Source organism: Alosa sapidissima, chromosome 18, assembly GCF_018492685.1.
Source record: "Alosa sapidissima isolate fAloSap1 chromosome 18, fAloSap1.pri, whole genome shotgun sequence".
NCBI lineage: Eukaryota > Metazoa > Chordata > Actinopteri > Clupeiformes > Clupeidae > Alosa > Alosa sapidissima.
In genome coordinates this window covers 32,468,053-32,481,187 of record NC_055974.1, presented here as the reverse complement: position 1 = coordinate 32,481,187, position 13,135 = coordinate 32,468,053, and the positions used below count along the sequence as shown (strand labels likewise).

Genomic DNA, 13,135 nt, shown 5'->3' with positions numbered 1-13,135 from the left:
AGTAAAAGCATTATTGTCGATCTGTGATATCGTCGGAGTCATGGTTTATACTCTCTATGGTCGGAGTGCTAGCTTGTGGAGTTTGACATAAGAGTGTTTCCAAGGTGTTTAGCTGCTAGCCCTTTCCTAGGTTGGATCGTATGGTAGCCTATCTAACACTGGACCTCATCTGAGGCTACTTCGAGATATTATTCCAAAGGGGACAGATAGGCTACTGCACTTAAAACTTTAAACGATTGAACGAACCTTCCCGGACTTTGTAATTGCGACCAGTGACTGCATTGGGTGAACGAAGCCGAAGTTGAAACTTAGACTGTGGGCATAGACTGTGGGCTCGCCCTTCTATGAATTGAAAAAGACTACAAGCTGCCCCAACGAGTTCGCGATAAAGTAAGCAAGAAAAGGGTTTTTTAAGTCAGGATATGGCAAGTCAATGGCATTTATTCGTCCAAAGTTACAGACCAGTTTCCATAGTGCACATCTTATCAATAGTTTGAATGTCGTGTGTGTTTCTGCTCATTGACAAAATAGCATTCAGTATGATTCATGCCCAATTAATTTCCCCTGTTAAAGTGTTCGCCTTTGTTTCACTAGTTTGGTTTCATTTTGTATGAGATTTTGTGATGTAGGCTAGCCTATGATAAACGGCTTATGGCCAATATGTAACTCAGCTAGGCCTAATGTTAGTTTCCTCAGCCATGTCAGCTAGCCTCAGACTCATTATCTGCTATGGCTACTAGTGCTAGTGCAGAGTAGCTTACCATGCCAGTGACGTAGCCGATTGTTGAAATCCAACATGGCGGCGCCCGTGTAACAACAACACCACTTTCAACATACAATTTTATCCCTTTTAATAAATTCAGCCATTTTAATCATTGTACCAATGAGAAGAAATAAAATACATCTGTTATATCACTTTTACTTCAAATTCCAGTTCAGTTCATCTTTAAAGTGGAGGTTTAGCTGCTACCAGCTAACTTATGTAATGTTAACTCCTCGTAATCATGTACGGTTTTGTGAGTTTAATAGGCTAATAGGCTTTAGCAATATTGATATAAGTTAACTCTAAGTCACATCTGACTATCATTAACCGTTGTTTGGACAAACAGCGCGAATCGCTGTTGCTGCAAGCAAACATCATCAATGAGCTCACCCAGCTAGCTAACGTTAAATATACCTTGCGAAACTGAGTTATGCTAACACCATCTTCAGCCTGGCATTTTGACAGTAAACTCCAAAAACATACAGTATATATATATATAAATGATTATTCTAAAGTTTCACTTGTAAGTAGCCTTCAGTTTCAGTTGAAAATTGTTATCTAACACTGTTTATCTTTTTTTCTTCTATTTCTGCTAGGTGCTGCTTCACTCTGCTACTGGTGGTGGATCAGGCTGACTGCAACCGTTGGTCTAACGTTATGGATGCAGCACACGAGAATTTCTAAACAGAAAAAAGTGAATATAGTCCAGTCATTTTAAGCCAAAATAGGGGTCAAGGTTGAACAAATTGCAACACAAGCAAACTTAACTGATTTTGAATCCTCAATATGTCCTGAGTAAGGGAAAAAAAGCCCCGAAGAATCCCGATAGGGGAAAGTTTCGAAAAAGGCCCAAATATACCCTATTCATGCGCTTATACAGTATTTTTCTCATGTGAATAGGGGGAAAAAATTAACCTTCACATATCACCATGAAAATTACTGAGTTGATTACTTACATCAAGACAAACAACAAATGTATTATACGTTTTTTTGAAATTGTTTGTTAACATGGGCAAACAGGGCATAATGTAATTACGTATACCGTATTTTCCGGACTATAAGTCGCTCCTGAGTATAAGTCGCATCAGTCAAAAAAATGCGTCATGAGCAGGAAAAAAACATACCGGTTTATGTAAAAAACATATATAAGTTGCACCGGACTATAAGTCGCATTTATTTAGAAATGTATTTCACAAAACCCAAAACCAAAAACAGAGACTATGTAACTGGATTATTGAGGCCAAAAAGATTAATGAAGATGAAGGAGTGAAGGCAGCCAAGAGGAGGGCAGGGCCCACTTCTCCAAAAGCATCTTAAGCCTAAGAGCATCGTAAAGTCCCTCTTACGAACGTCTTAAGATTTGCCGACTGTTTCCCGAAACCATCGTAGCTTAAGAGCATCGTGAAAACACTCGTAGATCTACGAGTGCTCCAGAGTACTCGTTACCCGCTAAGAGCATCTTAACAGTACTTCTCACTGAGGTCACCAACAGGACATACAGAGGAATTACAACTTAGAATACATAATCCAATTTACGTTCCCATTCTTTATTGTGTTTACCTGTGATGAATCAGATTTTAGCATGCAAAATAGCCTACATTTAATGGTCATAATAATGTGATGAAAAGCGGACAAAAATGCAATCAAGTTATGAAACGAGACGTTGCCAGAATAGTTTGACATTATCTTTGCTAAGTGAATATTTTATTAGGCCTATGAGGTAAAAAGCAGAGAAAGCAACATGTGGTTTAGTCTGTAGCCTACTGCATCAAAATCTAAGCCTACACATTTCCTCTCTTTCTTACTCGACTTCTTTCTTATCTTCAAACGTGTTCTTAAGTGGCACCGCAAAAAATTACTGCATGGTGCAACAATCTAATCTTAAAATAATTACAATTATTTATGTCTCTGTGTGGTATATAACCTACTTGGGATGCTTACATGCAGATGTCAAAGTGTTTCTATTTTCGTATTGATGTGAATTAATGTGTAGATCCGAAGTTTAAATGGTAGGCCTATAGCTGTGACGTGCAGTCACCTGACATCACCGTCAAATCAGAGGATATTTCAGAACTATTAACGTGGACAGCTCCCCTTAAGAGCAGTGCATGCGCGTTCACGCTACGAGCATGTTCGGGAAACAGTCGGAAAAACCAAACGAACGATCGTAAGATGAATCGTAGAAAACCCTCTTAAGAGCGTGTCTCCGTAGTTATCGGGGAAGTGGGCCCAGGAAGGTAATTGCAAACAAAAGATTCACTGAAAGAAAATGCCATGAGGTGCACCAAAATGTTACTAAAATGTGGAGAATAAAATGCAATCAAGCATTTTGGGCGATGTGGAGTCACAAGCTGGCAGCAGATTAAATGCTCATGAGAGAGAAAAAGATGCAGTTTTAGACGTGACCGAAAAGATAGGCCTATAGGCCCGACGGTAATTGTAAAGCAATTTACAAAAGATTCACTGAACAAAAATGCTGATATGATACATGAAAATGTAGCTAAAAATGTGGAGAATACAATGCAATCAAGCATTTTGGGCGATGTGGAGTCACAAGCTGGCAGCAGATTAAATGCTCACGATAGAGAAAAAGACGGTTTTAAAAGGACGTGACCTAGCTGAGGCAAGCCATGGCAATAGGCCCGACGGTATTTGTAAAGCAATTTACAAAAGATTCACAGAACAAACATGATGATGTGGTACATGAAAATGTAGCTAAAAATGTGGAGAATGCAATGCAACCAAGCATTTTGGACGATGTGGAGATACAAGCTGGCAGCAGATTAAATGCTCGAGAGAGAAAAAGATGCGGGTTTAAATTGACGTGCAGACCGAAGCTGCAGCAAGCAGGTGATATTTAGACATGTATTTCACAAAATCCAAGACTAAGAACAGACAGACTATGTAACTGTACACATTGAGGCCAAACATATTTAGAATTCTACAGGGAATGTTAATGAAGAAGAAGGAGTGAATAGTGGCAAGAGGCAAGCCGAAGGCTGCTGACAAGGCCCGACGCTAATTGTAAAGCAATTTACAAAAAAATCACTGAACTCAAATGCTGATGTGGTACATGAAAATGTAGCTAAAAATGTGGAGAATGCAATGCAATCAATGATTTTGTACGATATATTGGCACAGGCTGGCATGCAGCAGAACAATTGCTTGGCTGGCCACCTCCGAGAGAGCGAGAGAAAAAAAGATGCACATTTAAAAGGGTCTAAATTCCAGCGCGGAATTGCGGGTATTGCGAATAAATTATTAATTAGTATTGAGCATAATAATAAAAGTCCCGCAAATCTAGCCATCATAATGCGAGAGATTCCCACACATTTTACCCTGTACCCTGTCTGACATTAATATAATAATGGAGCGGCCTGAATGCGGGACTATTGACGGACCAACTCTGACTTCAATTGAACCCCATGCAAAGACACACACACGCGCGCGCAGGACAACTTTGGGGGTGCCTCTCTTTCGTTGCTCTCTCTCTCTCTCTCTCAGCAGGATTTGTCACCGCTGAAGTCAAAATATAGCCTAGGTGCTTCAACATCAACCGCTATCGACAGGAAGGGAAAACAAACATTTAGCGATCAGGAACCGTCAGGAATTTTGCAAATACAGAAGCATGACCGCGTAGGCTATAACGTAGAGAACATGGATGACTTCTCTATTTGACGTTCGATTGCGGACGTGAACAGACAGCTACAGACACGGAGCGCACATTAGGCCTACTTTCACTTTCTGTGCGTATTCATTACGTGAAAGATCATTAGTAGCAAAACAGCGATCAAATATTACATGGCAGTGCGTTTTGTTTTCAAATGTTTTCATGCATGTCTAGATAACAGGTGAGGGATGTTTAGGAGACTCGTAAATCCTCAAATTTAGGCTGCGCAAAGCACAGCACCTTTATTTGGCCATGGCTTGTATTCGAGTCATCTATAATATAGTCCTTTATTTCTTGCGTTTTATTGTGAGACATAGGCCTACTTTTCGTTTGGAGCGGCATGGGTAGGCTATCAAAAGCAGATGTTTAATTTGAGATTTAATTTACGTTTGGACTGTTGATTATATTGCTAAATATCGGGACTGATGACCACTGAAATCTGTGGGGTATTTAATGGCTTACTATTAAGTTTCATAATGTCGGGAATTTCGATTGCCATCCACTTATTGCGAGATAAGGTATCCGCGCTTTCATTCATTCGTGTGCTGTGCTGCAAGGGAAACCTTATTCCGTATAGCCAAAGATGTCTAAGATAGCCTAAATGTAGTTATTTTTTAAATTATGCATGATTTACTTTTTTATAAAATTCATAGGCTGATGCCTGGCAGCAACAATTGTGTTTAAATGTAGGCTTCAGCCTCTAGCTCAGAAGGGTGCGGCATGCGACTAGCTTGAGAGCAATGAGAGCAATGTGTTGGAGACTCATGGTGTAAATGACTTTTCATTGGCAACAATACCAACCAACAATATTAAATATTAAGAAGACCTCTTTTATGAGTTAAATTGAAACAAAATTATACTGGCTTTATTTGTCCAAATCTGAGGCCCGGCTATAAATAGAATCCCTGCCATAATTTGACGATTTAGGTATGCACGTGTGTTTCAGACATAGTGCAAGCACTAATCTCTGACTGAAAGTGCACAGGACTTGTGCATTTGAGAGCACTCTCTTGCGGCTGTAGACATAATGTTTCACGTAGGGTTCATGTTAGTTAATATAAATTAACATTTAAAAACATGTTCAATTATATATTTTTTCATATATAAGTCGCACCTGAATACCACAATGGAGCTAATAGTCCAGGCAAAGGTCTGACCCAAAACTAATTGCAACAGAATTTATTTTTATATTTCAATTGGTGATCTTTACACCATAGTAAAAGACTATGAAAATCCAGTTGGTGGAAATATGTTAAAATGAGGGTTGTTTTATGCATTATTCTTCAGCAAATACTGACAAAACTGTAATTAGAATGTTGTAGAATACACATTCTAAAGAATATCTGACCCCATCTAACTTAACATGGAATTTTAGAATCTTGCATTGTTGAGGAACATTCTTTTATTTTCAAAGAGTGAATTCCTTTGGCTTATTTCAGACTGGTTTGTTGCAAAATTGGTGTCTATTTTTACATTGTGGCCCTTTGAATCAATGGAAATGGTTGTTGAATCTTTAAATAGAGCCAAGTGTGTTTTTGCATGTAAGTGTTCCACAATGTGTAATCTGTACAAACACATAGTTAGGCATTATTCAGCCTAGCAAAGTGGTTTTGGTGTTTACGTAATCGGATTTAGAGGTCATTGAAACATACAGTATATCACACTAAAGTATCAGTCCATCATTTTGCAAGTCTTATAGTAATTGACCTCTTGCCCAGGGGTTGACTGATATACTGTCTGTCCAATCAGAGGGGCCTGTATGATGCCCCTTTACTTTGCACAATTTTTGTCTAAAACAATAATCGGACAGCACAGTATGTTTATGTTAGTGAATGCAGGAAAATTGTAAAGGCAAAGTTGAAGATGGTAATTCGACAGAAGGGTGCAGATGGGATAACTGCAGTTAGCCTCCAAATGACTCTATTGTTGTGACATCTGGCAAAAATGCTATACTAATAAATATAGTTTAAGATTAATAATTAACAATGCATGCCTATGCATGGGTCATGGTTTTACCAAAGTCATAGAACAGTCAAAACTATACATATTCTAAAAGTATATGCACTGTACATGAAATATAGCATCAATCAACTTATGTCCCATCTTCCTCCATACCATGCATAACACATACTCCTCTATTCTGTATAGGCGAATCAAGTGAACAGCTGATACATTTTGGCCTGCACTATTAAAGGAAACAAATTAAACACCCTGAACTGTATATTTTCTGAAAGCATATACCCTCCGGAGGAGATATAACACCATTTAAGACATTTCCCATCTTCCTCTATGCCATGAACAATACATTGCCCTCTATTCTGTAAAGGTGAATCTAGTGTAAAGTGGATACATTTTGGCCTATACTGCCCAGGGAAAACAAATTAAACACCATAAACTATATATTTTCTATAAGCATATACCCTCTAGATGATATATAATACCAGTTAAGACATGTATTATCTTCCTCCATGCCTTGGACAATTTGTTTGTCAAATGTTGCAATTAGTTTTGGTCACTAGCTATACATAATTACATTATGCCCTGTTTGCCCATGTTAACAAACAATTTCAAAAAACTTATAATACATTTTTTGTTTGTCTTGATGCAAGTAATCAACTCAGTAATTTTCATGGTGATATGTGATATGTGAAGGTTAATTTTTTTTCCCCTATTTGCGTGAGAAAAATACTGTATAGGCGCATGAATAGGGTATATTTGGGTCTTTTTCTAAACTTTGCCCTATCGGGATTCTTCGGGGCTTTTTTCCCCTTACTCAGGACATACTGAGGATACAAAATCAGTTAAGTTTGCTTGTGTTGCAATTTGTTCAACCCTTTCTCCTAAAATGACGGGACTAATAAATGTACTTGCTTTTCAAACTGATAACAAGTTGTCAAAGGTTATTTATGCAAGTGAACAAGATGGATGAACTAAGAGCGAGGATACAGTTTCAAAGAGACATCAGGGACTGTAACATTCTATGCTTTACTGCATTGAGCTACATCAATATGCTAACTGATTCCATCATCCCAACTGTAAAGATCCGAAGCTTCCCTAACCAGAACCCATGGGTGGATAGAGAAGTGAGAACAGCATTAAAGACACGCACCATGACTTATAATGCTGGGCTTATTTCAGGGGATATGACTGATTACAAAGCAGCATCTTATAGTTTACGTAGAGCTATTAAAGATGCTAAGCGGCGCTATAGAGACAGAGTTGAAGCTGATTTCTTGGAGGGTGATCCAGCACGAGTGTGGAAAGGACTCCGAACCATCACTGGCTTTGAAAGAAAGTCCCCTCCTATGATGAATGTGAGTAAAGCCCTCCCTGATGAACTTAATGCTTTTTATGCTCGCTTTGACATGAAAAACACAGACTATCTTGCACTAGCTGCAGCATGTGAAGCAAATGAGGATGCACCTTTCTGTGTCTCTGAGGTTGATGTGAGCAATGCCTTTAGGAGGGCTAATTGTAGAAAAGCTGCTGGACCGGATGGAATTTCTAACAGGGTTTTGAAATCCTGCCCTGCTCAGTTAGCTCCTGTGTTCACTTATATCTTTAACACATCATTGGCTCAAGAGACAGTTCCTACTTGCCTCAAGCAGTCTGTTATTGTTCCAGTACCGAAAAACAAAAGTTCATCATGTCTGAATGACTACCGCCCAGTTGCCCTGACGTCTACAGTGATGAAGTGTTTTGAGAAGCTTGTGAAAAACATTATCTGCCTCCTTCAACTCCCTCCAATTTGCTTACAGAGCCAACAGGTCTACAGAGGATGCCATCTCAAACCTCATGCACACCACCTTAACTCACCTGGAGGAGGGGAATGGGAATTATGTGAGGATGCTGTTCATTGACTTTAGTTCAGCATTCAACACGATAGTACCGCTCACCTTGGTCACAAAGATGAAGGCCTTGGGACTGAACACCACCCTGTGTCACTGGATATTTGACTTTCTCACCAACCGTTCACAAGTGGTTAGAGTGGGGGGTCTGACATCTGACACATTAACCATCAGCACTGGTGCTCCCCAAGGCTGTTTTGAGTCCACTGCTGTACAACATCTACACACATGACTGCAAAGCCAACAGTAGTCATACCTCCATCATCAAGTTTGCAGATGACACAGTGATCTTGGGCCTGATTAGTAACAACAATGAACAGCTCTACTTGGATCAGGTTGATGAGGTGGCACAGTGGTGTCAATCTAACAGCTTGACACTGAATGTCAATAAAACCAAGGAAATGGTAGTGGATTACAGAAGGCAGCAGCAGAACTACAGTTACACCCCACTAATGATCAGCGGGCAACCTGTAGAGAGAGTCACAAGTTTTAAATACCTTGGTGTCCACATTACTAAAGGCTTAACATGGACTGTTAACACTCAATATGTTCTGAATAAGTCCAGACAACGACTCTACTTCCTTCGTCAGCTAAGGAAATTCAAAGTTTCTACATCCATCATGAAGGCCTTCTACACTTCAGCGGTTGAGAGTGTTCTAACTGGTAGCATCATCACCTGGTATGGGAACTCAACTCCCTGCTCTACAACCCAGATAGCAAAATCATTTTGGCCCAAATTTGGGCCAAAACTGGCATGCCATTTTGGCAAAGCTTTGGGATGATGTACGGCCCAAATTTGGGCCAAATTAGGCGTGCCAAAAGAAAAACAAAACCCAGCTAAAAAAAACAATTTTGGAATACCAAAATGTAGCCAGACATATCCCGAAGAGTTGCCAAAACCCCAAAACCTTGCCGAAAAGAGGCCTTAAATGACCCAAAGTGATGTCATAATTGACCCAAAGTGTTTCTATTTATTTATTTATTTATTTATTTATTTAAACCTACTATGTCCTAGTATTCTAGGCCTCCCCAGCCCAGTAAAACCACCTCTTCACAGCCTCGATCTTTATGATCTTTACCTTTTAACTATTCTTTGACTATATTGCCCTTCTATGCTTTTATTTGTTATTATCGTTTGGTTTTGTTTATGTAAAGCACATTGAATGACCTCTGTGTATGAAATGTGCTATATAAATAAACTTGACTTGACTCTTCACAGCCTCCCCAATTTCTTTGTTTGTAGCAGATAAGCAGGATGGATTTCTCCTCACTGCATCTGTAAATGAGAACATACACAAAACAAGTTTTCAGTGTCAGTGATTTAACAGATTCTAAACCGCAATAATGTATGCTACAATCTTCTTCACTATGCGAACTGTAAGCATTGTCAAACAAACTAATCATCTGGAAGATAGGTGTGAAGGTTCTGTTGTCTTCCACATTGCAAAAATGCTTTGAGTTCAGTTAAATTCTACTAAGAATTGGCTGACAGTTGAATGATGGTTTCAGCCTGATAGCCCTATAGCTACAGGAGCCTTTGGGAAAAAAATGTCAGAGCCGAGAACAGGATATTTGTGAACAGTGATGAACAGTTGAAATGCTTACCCATAACAACTGATTTGAGATGTCATTTCTCAAACGGGATTTTCCCATTCAATCCCCGCCATGACATTTTCTTGGCCAGATTGTTCCTGATGGCCTGCTTCAGTATGCGCCAGACACTGTCCTTCACATCCACCCCCCCTGCCAATCCAAGAGTGATGACCTATAAAAGAACCAGTGGTATTATTTACTCAAAATAAAAGTACTATTGTTTGATAAATCACTCAGCACACCATTCTAAGAGAAATCCAAAGGAGCTCACCAATTCCTGTTGAAGGTCCCTGCTTGCGAGGTCGCACTCCAAGACCTCCAGTGCCCCCTCATCCCCCAGGGGAAAATAAGCAGTATGCCTGGTGGTGGTGCACATCTGACCTCCCTGGATGGATTTGTGGAGGTCCTGAAGAATGCGGATCATGGTCTTCTGCTGGTCCAGCAGAATGTGTTGGTTTACCAACAGATCACGCAGAAGAGCTGAAAAACAAAAACAAAACATTAAGCATTAAAAGGCAGTTTTAAATAATCCTAAATGCATGTATGTGTGTATGTACATATATATCTGTAGCCTGTAGGAAGTAGGACTGTGTTTAAGAATAATGACATCAGGTTACTAAATTATATTGGCAAGTGCAATAGTTCTACCAGAAAGACTCAGTAGACAGAATAGAATCAGTTAACAATTTAATTAGTAAAGGAATGGCTTGGATGCAAGCATGATAGAGTCCTGAATAGGTAACAGTCTTTGGCGTAGGCCCCGTCTCGGATCCGTCCAGCGATGAGCGGATCTCGTCTCCTGCCGATGGATGAAGGCAGGGGCGGGGAGCCTACCCCCAAATGGATGAGTGATGCCCGCCAGGGCGGTGACTCAGTAATCTGGTTCTGAGGGGAGCAGAGACATTAGTATACATACAAGATGAATTAAACAGCATGACTGGGCCTGGGTGAAGACGTTGTGCCAGGACGCCGACAGAATTTTAAAGTAGCTAGATGTTAACCATAAACCTAGGGTTGTAGTGGGGCCCGCAGCATGCTTTCGCTTTAGTGGGATTTAGAAGCTTGACGAGCTGGGCAACCAGCGTCTAGGGCAACCTAGACCAATGCGGCGGCCGGGCAACCGGCGTCCAGGGCAACCTGGACCATAAGCACTTCACGATCTGGGCGCCCAGTGACTAGCAAGCTAGTACATCGTGACGAGCCAGGCCACCGGCATCCAGAGCAACCTGGACTTTAGTGCTTATGCGAGCTGGGCAACCAGCGTCTAGGGCAACCTAGACCATGAGACGTGCCAGGCTACCGGCGTCCAAGGCAACCTGGACCATTAGCTGGGCAACCAGCGTCTAGGGCAACCTAGACCAACGTGACGGCCGGGCGACCGGCATCCAGGGCAACCTGGACCGAACTGGGCAACCAGCGTCTAGGGCAACCTAGACAAGCGTCACGAGCCGGGCAACCGGCGTACGACGCGACCTGAACCATGAGCTGGGCAACCAGCGTCTAGGGCAACCTAGACAGACATGACGGCCGGGCAACCGGCATCCAGGGCCACCTGGACCAAACTGGGCAACCAGCGTCTAGGGCAACCTAGACGAGCGTCATGAGCCGGGCAACCGGCGTCCAAGGCAACCTGGACAGTGAGCTGGGCAACCAGCGTCTAGGGCAACCTAGACCAACGTGACGGCCGGGTGACCGGCATCCAGGGCAACCTGGACCAAACTGGGCAACCAGTGTCTAGGGCAACCTAGACGTGCATCACGAGCCGGGCGACCGGCGAGAAGTGACCTGAACCATAAGCGTCGAACGAGCTGGGCAACCAGTGAAAAGGGCAACATGCCCATGGCTGAGACTAAATCACCACAAGCTACCGGCATGCTGGGCCTCAATATGTTTCAGCGATTAGTGCAAGGCGAATGCCAGAATTTAACCACCGCCACCAGGATTTGTGAAGGTAAAATGAGGTACCTGAGTTAACATGGGAGAGCAACTTCTGAGCATTGAAAATGTCAAGAGGAGTTAGTTTGATGCATCCTGATGGATGACGTGGATAGCCCTTTTTGGCCGGCAGACTTGGCTGCGCCGATGCGGAATGAGTGAGAGGTGAACCTCTTTGAAGAGAGGTTACATTTAAGCAGCACGTTAGCTAGATGGCTGCTGAAAATCAGGTAAAGTGTGAGCCGTAGTTTAAGGTAGTGAACTGGGACCAGGGAAGCAAAACATGGTTAGGGTTAAAAGGTTAAACATAATGTACTCAGGATCAATGCAGGGGAATAGAGCTTGCAGATGCTTGGGACCGGAGCAATGAGTTAGTTGATATGGGTGCTTGAGTATATTTACATCGAAGTCATGTGGTTTAATATTTAGGATAGATAAGCATTATGACTAGTTTTGTAGAAGACTAGTGCTTGTGAAGCCAGATGTGTGTTCTGGTTCGATAGCTCACCTGCAGCGGCTAGAGTGAGATGAATGCATTGAGCTGCAGACCCAAGGCGAAGATGGATGCGTGTGCTACGCCTTAGCACCTGCTCTTGGAAAGCCCCCCAAAATAAGATGAGCAGCATCAGTAATGCGAGGGAAGCATGACCTTGCGAGGTAGACAAAGGACTTCAGGACAATTCATGCCTGTATGTGACAGGAGGAGGAACATATGTAACTGAAATATGACGAGACAACGAACAGATGAGTGCTGGGGTACCACCATGGTGCAGAGTGCAGAGGAGCTCTGAGAATGACTTAACGCGAGCTCGCTATACCAGCTGCACCACTGTGGCAGGATAGGACAGTTTAGAACTGGCTGCTGGAGAGACAATGAGTAAAGGTAGCAATGAGGAGAGAATAAGCAAAACATATCGCCCAACTGGATGCAGAAATTATATTAGTCATGCGCCAGCACTGGCCCCTGAGTGAGTGGAGGGGTGTGCATTCACGTGACATTCCATGTGGCCAGGACATTTTTAATCAAAGCGACTGAGAATGTACCCTGGGAATCCAGAGTTCTCACGGAAGCGTTTGCTCAGGGAGAGACTCAAGTCTGGCAAGGAGTATGATGCACGTAACTTTTGCCCCTTGCATCGCAGGGAACCAATATCTGTGTAGCTGGTATAACGGGCCAGAGGCGATCTAAACAGACGACAGACGTAGTGTCACCCAATTGCGTCGAAGTCCGGGATCAGGCAGTTAACATTGACCGTATAGCGGTATCCTGAACCATGAGCTGGGCAACCAGCGTCCAGGGCAACCTAGACAGACATGATGGCCGGG

At 42.1% G+C, this 13,135-nt stretch overlaps 1 long non-coding RNA gene across 1 annotated transcript; it reads right to left on the bottom strand.

The window, feature by feature from the left end:
* Positions 1 to 9,495: 9,495 nt before the first annotated feature.
* Positions 9,496 to 10,515, bottom strand: LOC121690437. Its single transcript, XR_006025065.1, has 3 exons — positions 10,146 to 10,515; positions 9,887 to 10,046; positions 9,496 to 9,557 (listed from the first exon to the last, which is right to left on the bottom strand). It is a non-coding gene; the product is annotated as an uncharacterized LOC121690437 (long non-coding RNA).
* Positions 10,516 to 13,135: the final 2,620 nt, after the last annotated feature.